We start from the raw sequence: 19,904 nt of genomic DNA, 5'->3' as shown, positions 1-19,904 counted from the left end.
TGATTTGGTAGGGGACCAAATGAGAAATATGCTTTTAGAAATAAAAAACAATGGTCTGATCAGTTGGACTTGAATTATCTTTTCTGTTTCTTTGTTGTTTTTTTTCTCAAATAATACTATGAACAGGCTGTCATGACCTTTTAAGAAGGAGAATTTTACCACAGACCACGTCCTTCATCTTTTCATTTGATGTTTTCTTGGCAAGGAGCCCACTTGGTTAAAGCTGATATTCATTTCAGAATCGAAAGTGATTGGTGGCCTCCAAAGGAATTCAGTTGAATTAAGATTCCCTCCAAATCTATATCCTGTACAACACTAACTCATGTTTCAAAGAGCTAGCAGAAATCTCAGTCGAAAGAAAGACAACTGGATTGTACTTTAGCTGAGTCTAACAAATACACAGAACACTTTTCAGGAAATTCATGGCATTTTGGTGATTTAGAAAGAAAATCAGACTACAAGAATTGCCTTTCATCTTTTAAAAGACATTATCCTTGTATAAAAATTCTTTGAGATAATGTAACAATATTATATAAACAGTGGTAATTTCATTAAATAGTTCTTATGTGACTTGTGGCTGAAGGTTTAGAGTAGAATTAATAAGGAATTTTTCACTGAGATGCTTTTAAGGTAAAATATTCACAGAAATCAAGATTTTTTTTCACAGAAATATTCAACTGAAATACAAACACATATATAGCATCAGAATTGCAGAATTCCTCAGAAGCTGAGGAAAATGTCTGAATACTTATGCCAGTCTTTGGAGGTATGAAAGTAGAGACTTAAGGCTGAAGTAATATAGAGAGTGTCATATTGAGCTGCTTTTACTAGTTTATCTTTTTTTTTTTCTTACCCATATATATTTTTGAAAAATCCCATCCTAAAGCCATCAGAATTTTTACAATTTAACCTCAGCAGAGTGCAAGTCATATTTTAAGACAGTCCCTAGTATAAAGGCTTTATAAAAGGTAATCACCTTTTGGTGGTTGTCTGAATTGCTGATGACTAAATCAATGAGACTATTGCACTTTGCTTCAAAACATACTTTCTTTTAAACTACATAATCTATGAAATATCATTTATATCTCAGTTGTGCTGTATGTGAGTGCTGTTCCCTGATGGCAATTTTTTGAGTGAAAATCCAATGGCATTTGCTGAGAAAAAAAAAAGAAACAACATCAGTGACAAAAAACCAACCATTGTTATGTGGACGTTGACATTTATGGCAGGCTATGGTATAAATTCCTGGCAGTATGCCTTTGTGAAATTATTTAATTGGAAATTTAAGCTTCAGTGCTGGTGTAGCTATTGTTTTTTATTTGTCTTTCTTTCAAAGTGCTAATACAAATCATCTGCACTTGAAATTTTCAAAGGTGAATATGACCTTGTTTCTAGTTGTTCTGAATTTCTGTTCAGTTCAGAATTTTAGTAAACAGCAACAAAATGGCATGGTGGGTGTTGGTTTCATCAGGAAAAAAAAAAAAAAGGACTTAATTTCTGAGGTGTGTCTGAACCATGCAAGCAGAGTGCAGTGAAAGGTTTGTAGTTCTCAAGTGATGCAGATTCTGCTGTGTCAAAAAACAGACATGGAAGCCAACATTTTTTGTTAGCATTATTAATAATGTAAAGAACTGCAGTAGTGATCAATTTAAGATGTTTTAGAGGATGGCTTTATTGATTTTTCTAGCCCAAACTAGGAAAAAAGATTTCTACTGAATGTTTTTGCTTCCTTTTTAAGGACTTAGGTATACTGTAGTGAATGAGCACATCTTGTTAGTAAAACTATGAATAATAAAGTCCTACTCATTAAAAAGACATAGAGGAGGAATATAATAATATAACATAGTAGGAGAAACTTTCTAGTCAGCTGAATAAAGAAACAGTAACACAGACTCAAGTGGATGATCATTTCAAATCAGCACCATCCCTCACACACTAATATATTTCCTTTCTTAACTCAATAAATGTCCTGTAGAGCTAAATACCTAGAGATAAAAGGTGATTCTAAGTATTTTGATGCAAACAAGAAAGGAGCCTTCAACATCTCTCTCAATAAAATCCTGTTTTATGCTTCTTATTCTTCAATTTTCTACCTTGTGCAGCAGGGCCTATATCCAAGCAGATTTAAAAACAAACAAAACCAACTGTTTTTTCTTATATAAATGCTTGGATTTTTCATGTTCAGCTTCCTCCAGCAATTGTTCACAGTCTGTCATCCAGTGAAATTAAAATAACAGTTCCCCAAGGCTACCTCCTGTTCCAGCACTTTCACAAATGTATGCACTGCTGTTTCTTTATTTACAGATATAAATACACTGATCTACATGCTCTCATGCAGGCAATATTTATCACATAATCTGTGGTGTTTCATATTTAGAAACCAAATGCTTTCTTTCTTCAAGATTCATTTGGAAGTAACTAAAGGATGTATTGTGAAAAGCAGTATGCTTCTGACAGTTTTAAAGGTTCTAACTGGGAATTCCCTCCACCCTGATTTGTACGCATCCCTGTCTCTCCTACCTCAATCCCAGTTCTTCTCTGAGGCTCACGCATTGGAGAATTCCTCATTATCTTGAGATTCAAGGGAGTTGCTGCAATGCTCCTGATGGAACTAGATTTGAAATGAATAAAAAGACATTTCAGGCAGGAAAATAATAAAGAGAATTTTGGTAGTTGTTGAGGGAGCCAAGAAGGAGAGCGAAACAAAATATCTGTCTAGGTGGTAAGATGCAGGAAAGTAATTAAAAAGAGAGCAGAGATAAAGTAGTGCATTAAGTAATATAGTTCTACTCTAAGAAAATTATTTCTCACAGCTCTGAAGTTTAGATTCAGATGAAGATTTCAGAAAACTGGTAGATGTAGTACCATTTCTATACAAAGAGAAAATAATTATAATTCCCAAGTATAACCTGTGGTTACTGTCCTCTTCCTGTGTTGTGTAATTTTGATTTGATTACCTATATTGCTGCATGCTCCTCTGGAGACCCTACACATGTAACCAGTCTTCTATCTCAGTCCATGTTATTGATTAGAAAACAAGCAGATACCAATTTCCTTTCGAAGAGGACACTGGAGAGTAGTATTTAATCATTTAACACTAATCCTGACCCTTATACATTTATCCTTCTATGCCTTTTTTAAGTACCAGGCAGACTGTAGGACAAATGGTGACGAGGATGTATGCAAGTAGAGGTGTACTGGTTTGGTTTTTTAATTTCTTTTTTTAATTTACACTGTAACCATGCAAGAGAATGTTGTCTAAGTGGCGTCATAGGCAAAATCCAAGTCTCTTCTATTCTGTGCCCAAGAGGAGTTCTGGCTAATATGATTTAGACCATGTAAAGAATAATATGGTGTCTTTGTCCATTTGCTAAAAGTCACCTGTATGACATAAATCTGAAAATATTTGCTATTCCTATGACACTTGTACTAGCTAGGAAAGGTTGTAAGAAATTACTGTTCAGTTGAAATATGGGAGAACTGCTCCAAAAGCAATGTCTCCTATTTTATTATGTTGGCTCATAACACAAGAGGCAGATACTGGTGGTATAACAGTAGAGGATGAACCTTCCCATCAATATTCCATTACATTTTTTTGCCATATGACAGATGGTAGTAGAGGGGCAGTCAGGTAGAGTGGGCATCTGACATGGAAGTGCATATGAAGTAAAGATGTGTCATTGAATTCCTCCATGGGGAAAAATGGTACCCCAGTGACATTCATTGACACTTGCTGAGCACTTATGGGGGCCAAACAGTGGATGTGAGCACAGTGAGGTGGTAGGTGGTGCATTTCAGCAGCGGCAGTGTTGATATGAAAGACAAGCGATGTTCTGCGCGGCCATTCACAGCCACTGTGCCACAAAATGAAGAGTTCCTCAATCAGCTCATCTGTACAAAGCAGCTAATGGTAGTGACTGTGTTGGAAAATAGTGTTTTGTAGTTGTGAATTTGCTCTATCAGATAGTGTTATTGTGCTCTTTATATCTGTTGTCTTTTCCATGGAAATAAATAGGCAGTATTACTTTCAGAACAACATATGAAATTAATAGGACTTGAGGCAGAGCAGATCAGAGTGACATTTATACCTTAGAAATGCAGTACTTTGCCTGCTTATGCATGCTCCTGTTTAAAAATAAAAATAAAAAAATCTATAACAGTCACCAAGGATATAACAGTCTTCCTAGGATTGACAAATGAAACCCTGAAGTCCTATCTATCATTTGGTCATCTCCTTTGAAACCACCCCAGTGTTCTGAGGACTCAGAGTTGCATGGGTCAAATGCAGCTCAGTTCACTCCTTTGTCTCAGAAATTCTCAGCCTGCTTCTGAGATCAAGCCCTTTGAACTACTTGACCCCATATCAGAGCTCCCTCTGCTTTGAACATAGTGTCTGCTTTGAACAAATGTCCTCCTGAGGTTCCTCCTGATGTCAGTTTTGACATGATTCTGTATGTTACAAATGAATCCCATAACCACATTTGCTTATGTACTGATTCAGCTTCCACTTTCCTTTAATTCTTAATCCATTAGTGTAGTCATTAGCACCCTTTCCTCAGGACTTTATCTTCTATTTTAAAGACTGTTATATGGAGCCTTTCATTGGTCATTTTCTGTAGTGTTCCACACGGGTTATCTCATGGCTAGAAGACGGTGTGATTTTGAAAATCAGAGGGTATAGACACAGGAGAACAAAAATGGTCAATTATTGTGTTCAGCCCCTAGGAATTCCACTTGCTGTAAGTGAAGACTGTGTCAGGCCCCTGTAAAACACCAATCAAATATTAATAATCTTCCACTCAGAAGTGTAATTAGTTATGCTTTTACATCTTCTTGATTCCTTAATATATAAACAACATTCATTTGTAGTTTTTGAGTTACTTTATCCTTTACATTAGAATAAAAGCAAATGGCATCACAACAGAGGTGTGCACTGTATTTTGCAACACCTGGTGAAAAGGAATCTGAAAACAAGCTGAACAAACCCAAAATTATTTAGTGGAAAAATAAACAAATAAATAGAGGGACTGTGTTCAACGCTGGTTAAATGAGAAATTTTACAAATGTGTAATGGAAAATGCAAGAAAGTAAAAGGAGAAAACCTTTAAGATAAATTCCTGAACTGTTCCATTTTGCTAACATTGCATACTTGTATTTAAAGTTCTTCAAGTAGAAGAAAATATACAATTTGAAGATTATACGGTGCCAAAATCTGTAAGTGACAGCAGATAGTATTTGGAATAAGAAACCAGTAGTTTTCAATTAATATTAATTGAGAACATTTAATGTCAGCTGATATAAATGGATATAAATGCCAGAATTAGTAAAAAATTTGAATTTACTCAATTGTTATTAATCAGGCTTATTAGCTTCACTGTGGCAGCTGCCATTTTTCTAATGCAGAAGGGACTGAAGAAGAAATTTCAGAGCCATGTAAATCCATGGACATGAAACAACTTAAAGAAGAGTGTCTCATTGTAAAGACTGTAACACATTGTAGTTTTGTACTTATGGAAGGTCTCATTCTCACATCACCAAGGGAAATAGGATTCTATCCTGCAAATAAGATATTCCTATCTGTAACAATTATTTTGTGGGCACTGAGCACAAAGGAAATCAGACAGCAATCAAGATTTCAACACTGCTTAGAGCTTGACTTGACAGTAGCTGATAAAACTCTGCTTACATTATTCAGCTAATTTCTGCCTTGACCTGTAGCGTTTTCTTTGAGTCTGAGCTCTCTTTGTAATTGGTGTTAGAATTTGGTGTGTATTCTTCTACTTAACCTTCCTAAAATTACTGTTCTGTAATGTGTGATAATTTCTGTCTGGTGAAGCATTTTTATTAATTAAACTTTTCTTTTTAACATAGGCGCCGCTTAGCCAGCTTTTAGATGACTTGAATAACCCACAGATATCATGCATGTGTTTCTGTTGATAGCACAGTTTGTTGAATTGAATTTAAGTATCCATCGTCTCAAATATTCATACAGTTGTCAGTGCTTTGTGCTGTGCATCTCTCAAAAGTACATCTCTTGGTCATGGTATGAAAATGGAAAGCAAGTTGAATAACAGCCCATTTTAATATCAATTTTAGCATTAATTTAAAGCTGACACAATCAAAGTGTTCAGTTGTTGCTCTGCTTTGTTGTCAGGTAGTTTTTTGAACAGAAATTTGCAGTAGGTCTAAACCATAATTTGCCCAGCCTTAGTTGGCTTGCCCAAGAGTACTAATACTGCTTTGCTAGTAGAGATTATATGACATTTACCCATATCAGTTTTTGTCACAGACTTTTCTCACTTAGCAGAAAATGATTGTAAGGAGAAAAATTGGTGATATGGGGGTAATTGCCCGTAAATAAAGAGAGTGAGCATGTGAGGGAGAAGAGGAAAGTTGTGATTTCTGCTACTGTACAGCTGTACCTCTAAATGGACTGAGCGCAAGGGCAGCAGTTTGATGCGACAAAGATACTGGTAACAGATGCAATGAGTTTCAGAGTCCCAGTAGCATTTTGTGTTGAATGGCTGATCCATATTTATTCTGCCAGTGCAAAGGCTGCCCCTGGAGAGCATGCTCCAATCTTTACCTGGCTCAGGACATATGGAAATATGACACCTGCTTACTGCAGCAGTACTTCCAGAAATGGGTTTGTGACTCTTGGAGCTAGAGCTCAACTTTTCATCACAACTAATCTGTGTTCTACTTTTCTCATGAGTGAAATAATGCCCAAGGCTGCTATTTTCTCCTAGATGATTGGAAAATGCTGGTTATATGAATACCACAGAGGGAGGATGCGGCAATGTTATTAATCAGACCTATTTGCCACAGAATTTACCTCTATGACATAAAAGCAGCTTGCAGAGAAACACTGCATTCTCCAGAGAAGGTAGATAATCCTTTGAAAAGGAAAACAAAAGCATAAAAAATAGAAAATAGTTTTGCCATGGTCACCCAGCAAGTAAAAACAGGAACTCAAAACAGATTTTTGTTCTTTTATCTGCCTTAAATTTTAACCTTAAGACTAGAGAATATGCTCTCAAGAGAGTCATGTAATATTTCCTGGATAAAAGCTAGAGAAGTAATGTCTTCTAGGCTGGGGTTCATTAAAAGGGAATTCAGATGATTCAAAGGTTTATTCAAGTCTTCTCCCTTGGCTGAACATATTTCAGTAGAGCTGAGATGGGCTTGTATGCCCAGATGAAACTCAACAGTCCAGCAGAGAAAGGGCAACAGGCTTTCTGAAATGTGAGAGAAATTTCAGCAAGCCTCAGACTAAGCCAACCTAATTTCACATAGGCCTATGCCTCCCTTTCCTACTCTGCTTGCCCTCTAGCTCTTCTATTTTCCTTGGTAACTAGGCCAGCTGTTGACTAGGAATATACCCCTGGGCCAACTAGAGAAAGGTTTTCTCTTGCTAATATTTTACAGCAAATTCTCTCTGAAATATTAGCTTAACTTCAAATTCCCACTTCTAGTTTTACTAAGGCAATATTTGGTGGAAATTAAGTGGTGAAATAGAAGATGAGAACTAGACCAGTATTTAAAAAAGAAATCTAAATATATTTGTCTAGCCTGCTCTTCTTTCCTACTCTTGCAAAAGAAGATTGCTATAGAGAAGAGAAGGAAGGAATAATACATAGGAAGTAAGGAAAGAGGAAGAAAAAGAAAAGCAGAGAGAAAGAAACTGACCTGGAGGAAAGGGGCTTGAAGAACAGAAACACTGTTCTTTACAATGCAAATGCTTGTTCTTTTGTTCTGCCACTGACAGAAATGAGCTGACGAGCTGGCTTTAATTAAACGGAAATATGGTATATCGTCTTGTTTGAGGAAGAGTGCAGAGTAGCTTTATGCATCAGAACTGCATTCAGAAGAGATTTCTTCCTTAGAAGATACATAATCATTAAAAGATTAACAAGTGCTATTGGGACTCTAGAGACTTGCCTACTGAAAAGTCTGATTTTTTGTCTTCTGTTCCTTGCAAACAAATGAGTTTCCCGTGTTATTTTTGAAGCGTTAAGGACCGTATGTCTTTGTGATACCATTTAATTTGAGGTATGGAGGTTATGTGAGTTATTCTTTTTGACAGTCATGCATATACCTGCACAGAGGTAGCAAGTTGCTATGATCTGATGATCCAATCCATGCATCCTTTGTTGTCATGCACCATTAGTCCAACTTCTGTAGCTGTATTCTTTGGCAGGTTTCTTTAATGAGATATTTCATGGCAAATTGCCAGAAACAGAAGAGTTGACATCTTACAGAAAGCACACTACATATGATATGAGAGGAATGCTTAAAACAAATTTCTGCAATCCCGTAATGGTATTAAGGTGCCATAATTGCTAAAACACATACAGTGACATCTGCTGAAGGCTCATTATACCTTCTTATTGCTGTGTAAGTAGTGATCTGAAAAAATATATATCTTTTATTGGGTACTAGCAAAAGAGTAAGTAGGACACCAGCTATAGTGCAGATGTCCATATGACAGGAAAGATCCAGGAGAGACTGACAAATCAGGCAATAATGTGGAATCATGTGCGAGTTCTTGTACCCACATTTACTGCATTAGAACACAATGGATCTATACAGCTTCTCCAAGAGAGATGATGTTGCCTTATGTTAACTCCTCACGTACTTGTATTGTACCAAACCTTATCCATTTTTCCTTTACTACTGACGTTTCAGTTTCTGAGTACTCTATGAGAGTCTATATGAGACTCTACTTGAAAGTTAACAACTTAGAAATTGTTAAACAAAGAAAACTCTTATGAATGCAGAGCACATAGGAAAATTAACAGGCTATTAGAAGACTGACTGCTGTGCAGAATAAATTCTTTTGAATGACATAAATTTTGTAAAATAATGTCACCTTTTTTCCTACCCACCTCTGCTCTCCCCTTTCTCCACCTACCAAAAATACTTGTTCCTCCATGCGCAGAGTGAGTCATAAGAACAGTAATATGTAAGCTTTAAGTTTATAAACTACAGATTTGTCTTACAATGTGTGTATAAAACCTGTTACTGTTCCTTACAAGAGAAGCCAAAGGCCATAATGACCTTGTAGAAAGACAATTTTATTTTTCCCCCCAAAGCAACATCTGTATTGGTATATAAAAAGATGAATGGGGGAAAAGGTGCATGGAACATTTTAAAGAGAAGTTAACCAAGATGCTTCAGTGTAACTCAGGTTTAATTCTGCACTTCACTGTATATTTCATTTGCTCAGTGCATGTAGAGAGCCATGTAGAATTAGTTCTGCGTCATACATTTTGTTTCATAGTGTCACAAGGTTTTTTTGCTCCTGCTGTGATGCTAATAGGAAGCTACGGCAGCTATCCAAAGCCATTTTGGAAGACACAAACTACCCAAACAATAGGAAGAAGAAGAAAAACATTTGTCATGTTCTCCTCAGTATATTGTTGTAATAACTGTGGCCTAAATTCAGATATAGTACAAAGCTTTGAAACTCCATTTGTGACTTGATTGGCTCTACTGATCCTTCTTGAACATGGATTAATTTTGCATTTTATTTATATGATCTGAAAGCAGAGTAGCCTACTCACTTCCTGTATGCAATTAATCGCTGGCATATTTGGATATCATCCCATTAAAGCCATTGGGTCTGCTTATTTTAATGGCGATTATCCCGTATAATCCCACTCACTGAATGCTTCCAATGCAGTTACCCACTGGGAAGAATACTGTTTCTGTTATGTCTGGAATGAAAGGCTTTTTTCAGTTTCTGTACTGCAAATTTACTCTAAGCTATTACAGAGATACATGATTTATAGCTCTTAAGCTTGCTGATTCTGGTGTAAGTAAGATACTTCATAACATGCTGACTATAATGTGACATTCATTCATAGGAGAAAATCTGCAGTTTTGAAATGTGCACACACAGGGATACATAAACATGCACAGAAAGTACTGATAAAGATGGATCTATACTTGGCAAATGTGGTGCCAGACTAAAGTTGTGTTTCTTACTACATGCACGGTAATATTAGCCCATTGCTAACCTTCATGCAGATATTAAATATGATTTTTATTTTTATTCTGAACACAGTTTACAGAAGGATAATTTCATCATTGTTTCTATTCACTGTGTTAGTAGAACTTTTTCTGTTGAAAGCAGTTGTTATACATACATATAGTTGCAATTCTGAGCTTAAGTATGTCACTCTTGGTGGTGACACTTCAGTATGAAGGAGTTCTCATTTCTGGTGCTTCTTCAGATTGACACTTTATATACAGACAGTATTGGAAACCATCACTATTTCTGTTGTGGTATGCTACAGATATTTTTTATGTTCATGAAAATAAGATGTTAAATATGGTCTTCTGCTTCTTGCAGATCTCAGTCAAAGCAGAGGAGAATGCTAGAAAGAAAGTGACTTTAATAAAACTTCTTTTTTAAAAACAAACAAAAAAAACATGGAACAGAAAGATGAAAACTGCTGACACTTCGTTTTACTAGGTGATTCTTGCATCACTTATATTGATATTAATATGTCAATTCAATCAATTGCAGACTACATCTTCTACATATTATTATTTCTTCTAAGACCTTCTACAATGTGACGGTGATAAGCAGTGCCTGTACACCATTATATTCTTTCATTAATTCTTTATGCAGTTTATTTTCAAGGCAAATGCTCTTTCTACTTCAAACACAACCAAGTTTATCTTGAGTTTATTTTCTCAGGGCAACTAACTATATTATGTATCAGCTAAATAAAGCATTGGTCTGCTAGGCAACCTTAGCAGGTTTTGGCAATCTACTCACAGGGCATAGCAAAACCTTTGTTTTCTGATAAGTTTTAGTGAGTCAGCATGACATGCATTCCACAGTGAAGGCTTTCAGGGGGTGTAGGAGGAATGTGGTCAACTGAATTTACTGGATCAAGTGATTTGTCTGAATGCAAACTCTGTTGCTTACTTCATAAGTTCTTCAAGAGATTAGCAAAGAAAGGCAGCTAGTCCCTTGGCTCCCATAGAAATGCTGCTCCTCAAGCCTAAGTAGTTTATATTAAAATGCCTGGCACATTTTTTATTGTCTAAGGGAGACTGTCATGTTAGACATCTGTTCTAAGTTACAAGTTAAAAATTGAATCAGAAAAACAAATCCAAATGTATCTTATGATATTTTAATATAAAATTTTACTTTAAACAGAGGTACTTTCCATTCAAGGGTAACATTTTGAAAAGTGAGTCCATAAGAGCAGTTCTGTTACATGAGAACTGAGAGGTGAGAGTGACTTACAGGATACCTGTGTGAGAGTTGTGAATAACCAAAAGTGGACTGGTGCTGCAAGAGTCCAAACAGAAGATGCTCCTCGATTCTGGAGAATTACTTGGTTGGAAATATTCAGATAAAATAATGCTTCATTGAATCTTCTGAAGAAATGTAAACATTCGTTTTTTTCTTTGTCTAGAATAAAAGCAAATGAGAGAAGAAAGTTCGGCAGAGGAGCTAGTAGTCAGCCAGCTCTCTTGGGATTCTCCCTTTTTCCTGGCTTTATAGTTATCTGAAGAACAGGAGAGTGAATGGGAGTTCAGTCTTAGTCCTTCCAGTTGCATAAATGACCTTTCTTTGTCTTTCTGTAATGCCATGGAAAGTGCCTAGTTCCACAATCATTTGACCCTCGCATCATGGTTGTATGTTAACTCTTTGGCCAATCTGACTTTTCTCCCTAGCCTCCCTAGCAGAAACTGTGTTCTCAGTGTATTAGGCTTTTTTTTTTTTCTTTTTTTTTTCTTTCTTTCTTTCATTCTTTCTTTCTTTTCTTTTCTTTTCTTTTTTTTTTTTGATGGCTTCTCAGTTGTTCATTTGCTTTTATATCTGCTGACTTGCGGATTTCCATGTCACAATAGGTGTAATCAAGCCTTCTTCAAATTTGGGGTTAGATTGAAAAGGCAATTATTATTCTGTGACTATTTTCTAGAGTACATGGATCGTGAGAGCAGAGCCACCTTAAAGCTCTTCAGCAAGTTAAATGAAATTAAATTTTGATGTCTAATAAAGAAGTATTCACCTCAGAGATTCTGTGAAGGAGGCTGGGAACAGAGATTACACTGCAATAAGTGCAAGTGTTCCTTTCTGTTCTCTGAAGTGAAAGCTGACATCCTACAGACAGATTCTTGGGCACATCAACGAGTTCAGTCATCTGTCCTAGGCACTGGCAAACTCATCAGGAAAGCCACAGTTATATTTGCCAGCTTGGCACCCTGCTGCATTAGAGTTTGTCTGTTTCTAAACAGGCTGTGGCTGAGAGAATGAGCTTGTAAATGAAAAAGATGAATTGTGTGGACTTAGGTGTACCCTGCACAGGAGTAGGGCAGTTGTGGGAGTAGGAGATGGAGAACAGATCTTGGAATTCTTTGGAGTGTCTGTGCAGTATTTGTTATGTTGATATCTCTATCAAAGGAATTATTAGTGTTATCACTAGTAGGGAAGTAAAAACTTGCACAACGTAACCTTGGGGAGATAAAAGAGAAAACTAAGAAAGATCTTATTTGCAACGAAGTAATTAATATGAGCCATTGCCTTCTCATCCTTATGACCCTTCACAGGCTGGATGGAAGTACTAATTTTCAACTGCACATTTTTATCTTCTCTCTTATACTTGTTCCTGTGAGTAATTTGCAATGGGATTTAAGAATCTGCAAAGCCCAAGCTCAACCCCTCAGTCAAATTACCTGTTATTTATCCTCTTGTTTAAGTGCAAACAATAAGATGTTTTCTTCAAGGATATGAAAATTAAATCCCTCATATGCTCTGAGTGTGTTCCATTACTCCATGGCAATAGAAACCAGTAATGACACCTTAAGAACGCTGCAGGGTTTCTAATGAAAATCAAGTTGTATGGCAGCCTCAAACAGTGAAATTGTGCAGCTGTAAGGAACTGCACTTTGTGTGCTTCTCTTTGATGTGAAGAGCTGCAGAGAAACATTTTAAATCAACTGTTGCTATAATGAGCAGTTGTCCTATACTGATGCTCTCTCCTGTAAGTAGTCCTTCCTTCAGCTAAGAGAAACAAAAAACAATTGTATCAACTTCCATGCTCACATTCTGCCAGAAGCTGACCATGACAGTAAGCACCTCAGCGCTATGCTGAAACTCTAAGGAACTTCATGTTCATGGTGTGTTTCTGAATTTGAAATGTCTTGAGTAGTCTACGCAGTGTGTGCGCTAGTAGGTACAGCCATCAGTTGTGAACAGTGAATTAACTAGGGTCTGTACTTTGACTTTGCCACCACATCTTGGGTGTCTTTAGCTACAGCATAGTCAAAATGGGCTGTCTGCAAGGCAGTCTATCCTATTGTACATTACTGTCTGATTTACAATGTTCCATTTTCTAAAGGAGATGAGGAGCAGATGTTCAAGCAGGAAAATTGCCTAAGCAGCCTACCTCTTCCACCTGCCTGCCAGCTCCCATCCCAGAGAGAAAACTGTGTGTGCTCCACAGGGCACCAACTTTCTCCTCTCCCCATGCTATAGCTGGAGTTACAGCTCACCTGTTTTGATAACAAAATGCATATCTTCTCATTCCTTTATCTCATAATACTATTTTCTTTTTCATTCCCCTTTTCTCCAGAGCTGCTGGTTTAGCATTGCTTTTCCTTCTCTGGCACAGCAGACAACTCAGCTGGATTCAGTAACGCCTTCCCTTCTGCCCTGTGGCCAAAACCTCTCCAGCCCTCTTGATTTTCTCTCCCTGGAAAACACAAATACACATTTCAATTGCTGTGGGAGCCAAAAAAAAAAAAAAAAAAAAAGTGGGTTGAGCCACCCTGCAGGTGTGGAGTAGGTGAATACAAAAAGGAAGAGAAGCAGGTGTTTACAGAAGGATGTTAGGAGCATCTCTCAGGACACCCCAGCATGTATCTGACTGCTGCTGAGCAGAGGCACTCTAGTTGGCTTCACTGCTAACTTTCAGATCAGTACCCTTCTGTTTCCAGCTCCATTATGCTATGTTCCAGAAGGTGACACTGGACAGTGCATTAGAATTCCCTTGGCCTTGCTGAGCTTAAGGGCACTTCTCCCAAGTCCAAATCTTGAAGAGTGAGAAAATCTCTCTTGTTACTAGAAGAAAGATCTCTTAGCTAGGCCTGGCACTGAGCAAGTTTTTATGTTGAGTTCTATCTTGCAGAATGCTGTGAAAACTGTCAGAAATAAATAAATGAAATGAAATGAAATGAAATGAAATGAAATGAAATGAAATGAAATGAAATGAAAAGCTTCACGTATTTCTTTACTGTCAGCCCTGATTTTGAAATCATTTAATGTAGTCTTCCTCTGTCACAGCTAGGTGACCAGCCCTAACTTGAAAATTTCAGCAGTATCTTGATTATTTCTCCATCCTATGACCTCAGAAGTTGTAAATTTTCCTATCTCTGCCAAGCTCTTTCAATGGCAGAGTGAAGATGTGTGGGCCAGCAAACTGGAAAGACAGAATTACAACAGTGTATTTGTTCAGTAGTTGAGTAAACATTTTAGCAAAGCCTACAATGAGTCATCACATTAAAAACTGGCTTTTGTATCCTCCTTGGGACTTGCTTTTATGAAATGAACATAGAAGTCAGACTGAGTTAATCCAAATCATTTTGAAAATTGAGGTCTACAGGCTTTTAAAAGCATGCCTACCCCAGTTTGCAGGCAGAAGGGAGTTACACTGCCTCTGCTGCTTTCGCTGGGCATATTTTGAGAGCTGAGCATTGAGGTGAACACCCTCCAGGGGTTGCGGGGAAGCACATGGACTGTCAAAAGCTGCTGTGTGGATTCAGACTGTGGAGCGTGTGCTGGGCTGCAGCTGGCAGGAAATGAATTTTAACAGTGAGATCATGATGACTGCTTCAACTTCCTCATGGCTGGATTGCAGCAGCTTATCTGAGAGGATTCAGGCTCTATCCATCCTCTGTCCTTATGTACACCTTATGCACAAACTATCTGAATCTGACCCGTAATCTTTTCATGGGTTGAAAGGAAATACTTATTAAGCATGTGTTTGCATTAAAATTTATCTATGCTTATTCTATGTGAATAATTAGCCATAAAAATAATCAAAACATGGGTCTGCTAGGCTGATGCACCTTCTCTAGGGAGTAAGTCTGTTTAAAATGAGAAGACATTTTTCATGTGCTATTTTGCTTCCTGGTGTGAAATCCTAATCCTTCCATTTTAAGAAAATTGAATTTGTTTCAATATTCTGTATCTGGGAGAAAAAGGGATGTCTCAACATGGAAAAAGTAGTGTTTCTGGTTTCTATTAATATTTGTTATGAAAAATAGACTAGGTGAATGAATACTCACTTGGTGCACAAGCCTCATGAGGAGCTGCTGAGGGAACTGGAATTATTTAATCTGAAGAAGAGGAGGCTTAGGGGTGACCTTATAGCTCTCTACAACTACCTGAAGGCAGGTTGTGTTGAGGTGCAGGTCAGCCTCTTCTCCCATGTAACTAGCAATAGGACTAAAGGGAATGGCCTCAAGTTACACCAGTGGAGATTCAGGTTGGATGTTAGGAAAAACTTCTCCAAAATAGTGGTCACATGCTTGAACAGACTGCCCAGGGAGGTGGTGGAGTCACCAACCCTGAAGGTTTTCAAGAAATGTTTAAATGTTGTACTGAGGAACACATTTTAGTGGGAAATATTAGTGATAGGTGTACAGTTAGACTGAATGATCTTAGAGGTCTTTTCCAACCTTGGTGATTCTATGATTCTGTGATTATATGAATGTGATTTAAACATCTGGGAATTGATGTCAATGCAAGTGTAAGACTGTACAGTAGATTCTGCACTGGTGTAATCTGGCAGGTTCAAAATATAGATCACAGTAATATAGTCTTTTCATAAGTGCACCTGCACTTGTCTTCATGGGGTAGAAATGAAAAAGTTCACAAAATCACAGAATGTAAGGAGATGGAAGGTACCTCAAAAGATCGTCTAGTCCAATCGCCCTGCCAGAGCAGAATGCCTAGATTAGTTCATACAGGAACACGTCCAGGAAGGTTTTGAATGTCTCCACATAAGAAGACCCACAACCTCTCTGGGCAGCTTGTCCCAGTGTTCTGTTACTTTCACTGTGAAGTTTTTTCTAGTATTTATGTGGAACTTTCTATGTTCCAGCTTCCACCCATTTCCCCTTGTCTTATCATTAGATGTCACTGAAGACTTCTGACTGACACCCAGGGAGTGACTGTCATGAATTTAAACCAAAATATTTTGCTTTTGTTCTGTGTATGTCCTGACAAATGCCAATTCTTGTTTTCAGTCCAAGCATTTCTGTTCATTAACCAGTTAGTTGTTGAGAGGACGTGAAATCTTACAAGTTTTCTGATTCTGTAGTTCTACAGTCAAAATAGGCTCTTTCCTGTACTCTTAATGAGGTATATGTGAAACACCCCTACCATGTAGCAGAGGTTACTGAGGCAGGGCAAGGGGACAGCTGTCATGTGTGCAGTGTGTTGGCTGGTCCTTGGGCTGGAAATGAGGGCAGCATGTCCTGCTCCTAGGTTTGTTCTTGTATGCGGAAGTCAAGGAGAGGACGTGGCAACCTTAGGTTCCTAAAGAAGGGAGACAATTATTGTTTTTCTTTTAAAAAAGCAAATGTCTTTATTTTGTTTTGCAGTTTTGAATTTTTTATTATTTTGTACTGTTGTTTTAAATCGTTGATTGTCCAGTCTTGAAAGAAAAATCTAAACAAAGCATCTGAACTGGGCCTTTCTGCTGAAATTCAGCACTTATTTCTGTCTGAACCAAAGTCTGATTCTCAACAGCAGCAGCTGCCTCTGTCTCTTCCTTGACTTCTCCTTGAGTCAGCTGTTTTGAAGGAGGTGATGTTTTTGGGGTGCAACCTCTTACTAATTGGCCTGAGGGCAACAGCATGATGTTCGCTCTGCCTCAATGGAGGTGGATCCACTTCCATTAGGTTGTCCTCTGGAGGTGGATCCACCTCCATGGGTTCTCCGTCCCTTCCAGGCAGATCCACCTCCATGGGCTCAATGTCACCAATATTTCCAGCAGCTGTGTCCTAGCCAGTGGCTGCTCCATCCTATCTTCAGAAATAACAAGTATCTCTTTCTGAGACTCAGAGTCCAGTTGACTCTGGGTCGGCTTCAGGGACTGCTATTGAGTGCAACTCAGTGTCCATAGTGGCAGGATTCTGAGTACCACGTGCTGGCCCAAATGTGACAGCTGGCAGTTGGGGCCTGCAGCCAAGTGGGTTGTGGAAGAGGGTCCTCATGCACCCTGCAGCTGCCTGTGGTGGAACCATCCTGTACTGACAGCAGCAGAGGAGGAGCAAAGCATACTGACACCCCATGGGCAGATAAGGGAGATGTAATCATTAAAAACAGTTCAGTCTCAAGGGTTGTATTGACTGTCCTTTCCCACCGCTCATCGCTGCCCCTAGAGCACAAGGAGGTGAGATCTGTTCTGTCCTGGTACCAAAGGAAAGGAGTGGGGAGGAGAGGGCCTCTGGGTCTGCAGGGGGTTGCATTGGAGGGCCTGTGAGGTCTTTGGGGGCTGGTGCTGGGGTTTTCCGAATGGTGGATGTGAAGGACAGTTAGGGATTGCTGTCCTCAGCCAGTTCTCTCATTGGCCGCAAAACGGGTGGTTGAGGGTGAAGCAACCTTCATATGTAATGGAATTAATGCATCTAAGCAGCAAAACAGAGAATTGTTTTTTAATGAAAACATAAAAAAGAGCAACCAAAATATAGAACTAGTGGGATACGTGACCTTGTTTTCATGACACTAATGCATCAGTCTGGTTCAATGGCAGTGGCTGCAATTCTCATTAAGCTCCTAGAGATTTCTTACACATTTTTACTCTTTCTGTGCTTCATGCTTGGAAACAGTTGTTCATAAATATACATGCAGACAAAAAGCGATGACACAAATAAGACGCAATTGGGAATTGAGAGGTATTTCTTTCTGGTCAGTGGGGTACAAGTTCATTCTACCTGTGTTTCTAGGGAAATGCAAGCTGTTTAGCCGCACTGAGGTTATGCTGGGCTCTAAACTTCAGTAAACTAAGATTCAGTAAACTAAAACTCTTGCCTGTGTGATAGTTCAGACAGAACTAGTAATGCTTGTCTTTAAAAAAGCATCACCAAGTATGTTCCTGACTTGCTCTTGAAACTAGTCTTATTTTAAAACACTTTGTCTGTGTATAGCTGAGATAGGAAGGTCACTACAGAGTGAGATTCAGTAGGCTAAACTTAGGCCATTTTACACAGTGCAGGGTGTCTTAATACACCTGCTTGGGTTTGGCACATACGAGATGCTGCCTCTGGTAAGCCCACATCCTTCCATGGCACCAGCTGGAGGCCAGATGGAAATTTCTAGGACATCTAAAATGGCACAGAGTATTGACATTCAAGCAAAATAATTATATCCCAAGGAAATTGGAGTTAACGTGTGTGAAATCTGGAAGAATTGGTTTATCAGCCACCAAATATTCTTGTGCTCACAACCACCTTCAGTCTGTGGTGGAGGGTTCAGGGTGGGAACATAAGTGTCTGTGTGCTGGGGTTTGCCTTCCACCAGACACTGCAAGAACTACTTGTATTTCTTTCCAATCCGAAAAGTAATTATTTATTTTTACCAAACTACAGAAAGAAATGGTATTTCAATATCCTTCAGAGGATTCTTGTGTACCTTCCCTTTCATGTCTAGATATTTCAGATAGAAACACTGCACGTTTTTTAAGGACTTTCAGTACTTATAAACCTTTAGATGTTCAGAGTTCTTGTGTAATCAGAAGGGCTTTTCAGAAGCTGGTAGGTGATCTTATTCTGCATTGAACTTTATATTTCTTATTTTATTTCTTATAGGAAAAAAAGATCTAAAAAGTGATTGCTTTATGAAAGGTGAAGGAATACCTCATTGACAAAAAAAATTCGTGAACTGTCATAGCAATGTTATTATATCTTATATATGATTTGAAGGAGACAGAGTCTATTGGCATTACAATTTTTTACCTGTAAATATAAGTGCTTGATAAATCTTGGGCTTGCTTTTTTTACGGGACATATTCAGGTGTTCTGTGTTTACATAGTCAACTTCTCCAATTTCTGTCCTGTGAAAACTAGCATTGTCTGTTAGGTTTGAGTAACCTCACAAAGTAAGATAAACTGCATTAAGATCCAGGTATTTATGAGGAATATGTGTTTTGGGATGTTCTTAGTGAAATTTTAGGGACAATTGTTCAGGGCAAAAAGGCAAAAGGGCAATCTATCAGTCTTTCAGTGAAAGGAAAATCCCAGGTAATGGATGAGATGTTCATGGTGGTATAAATTAGCTCATGATTCTGTCTGTACTTAAAAAATAAGTCAAAGTTGTACAAAAACTCTGGCTCTCATCAAGGAAAAAATCTGCAGTGATTCATGAAATTAACTACAGAAACTTAAAACTCACACAGGTTTACTAACATAAATGAACTTGTAATTAGAGAAAACTGCATGATATACCTGTGAAAAATGCATGAATTTCATTTTACATCTGACATTTGTGTAGAGAAGAACTCCATTTCCAAAGCTTTTAAAAACTTCAGAAGAACTGAAAGCTGAATTTTTGCTTAAGGCCAACACAAACACAAAGTGAGCTCATTTTTTCTTAGCAATAGTGCCAATTTCATTAATCTCCTTGACTTTGATTAGTAAAGGTTTCTGGAACTAAAATAGTCTTTAAATGCACCTCCTAGCTGATATATGTGTTTGACTGTGTAAGTATTAAAAATAGATTTAGAGATATACACTTAAAGCTGGACTTAAAAAAAGATAAATACAACTTATTTTCAATTTGTAAACTCTCCTTACAGGAAAAAAAGAAAGAAAGAAAAAAAAAAGCAGTATAAACATAGCACTATGAATGACAATAAGAAATGAAAGATTCC

At 37.9% G+C, this 19,904-nt stretch overlaps 1 protein-coding gene across 1 annotated transcript in view; it reads left to right on the top strand.

Moving 5' to 3' along the window:
- The window catches only part of PIK3C2G (phosphatidylinositol-4-phosphate 3-kinase catalytic subunit type 2 gamma), a 196,636-nt gene that overhangs the window by 89,510 nt on the left and 87,222 nt on the right, over positions 1 to 19,904 (top strand). The window lies entirely within an intron of this gene.

This window comes from Cyrtonyx montezumae, unplaced genomic scaffold (assembly GCF_038088225.1).
Source record: "Cyrtonyx montezumae isolate F1298 unplaced genomic scaffold, pur_monq_1.0 scaffold_3, whole genome shotgun sequence".
Taxonomy (NCBI): Eukaryota; Metazoa; Chordata; class Aves; order Galliformes; family Odontophoridae; genus Cyrtonyx; species Cyrtonyx montezumae.
The sequence above is the reverse complement of the archived record's forward strand: the minus strand, read 5'-3'. Positions and strand labels throughout refer to the sequence as shown.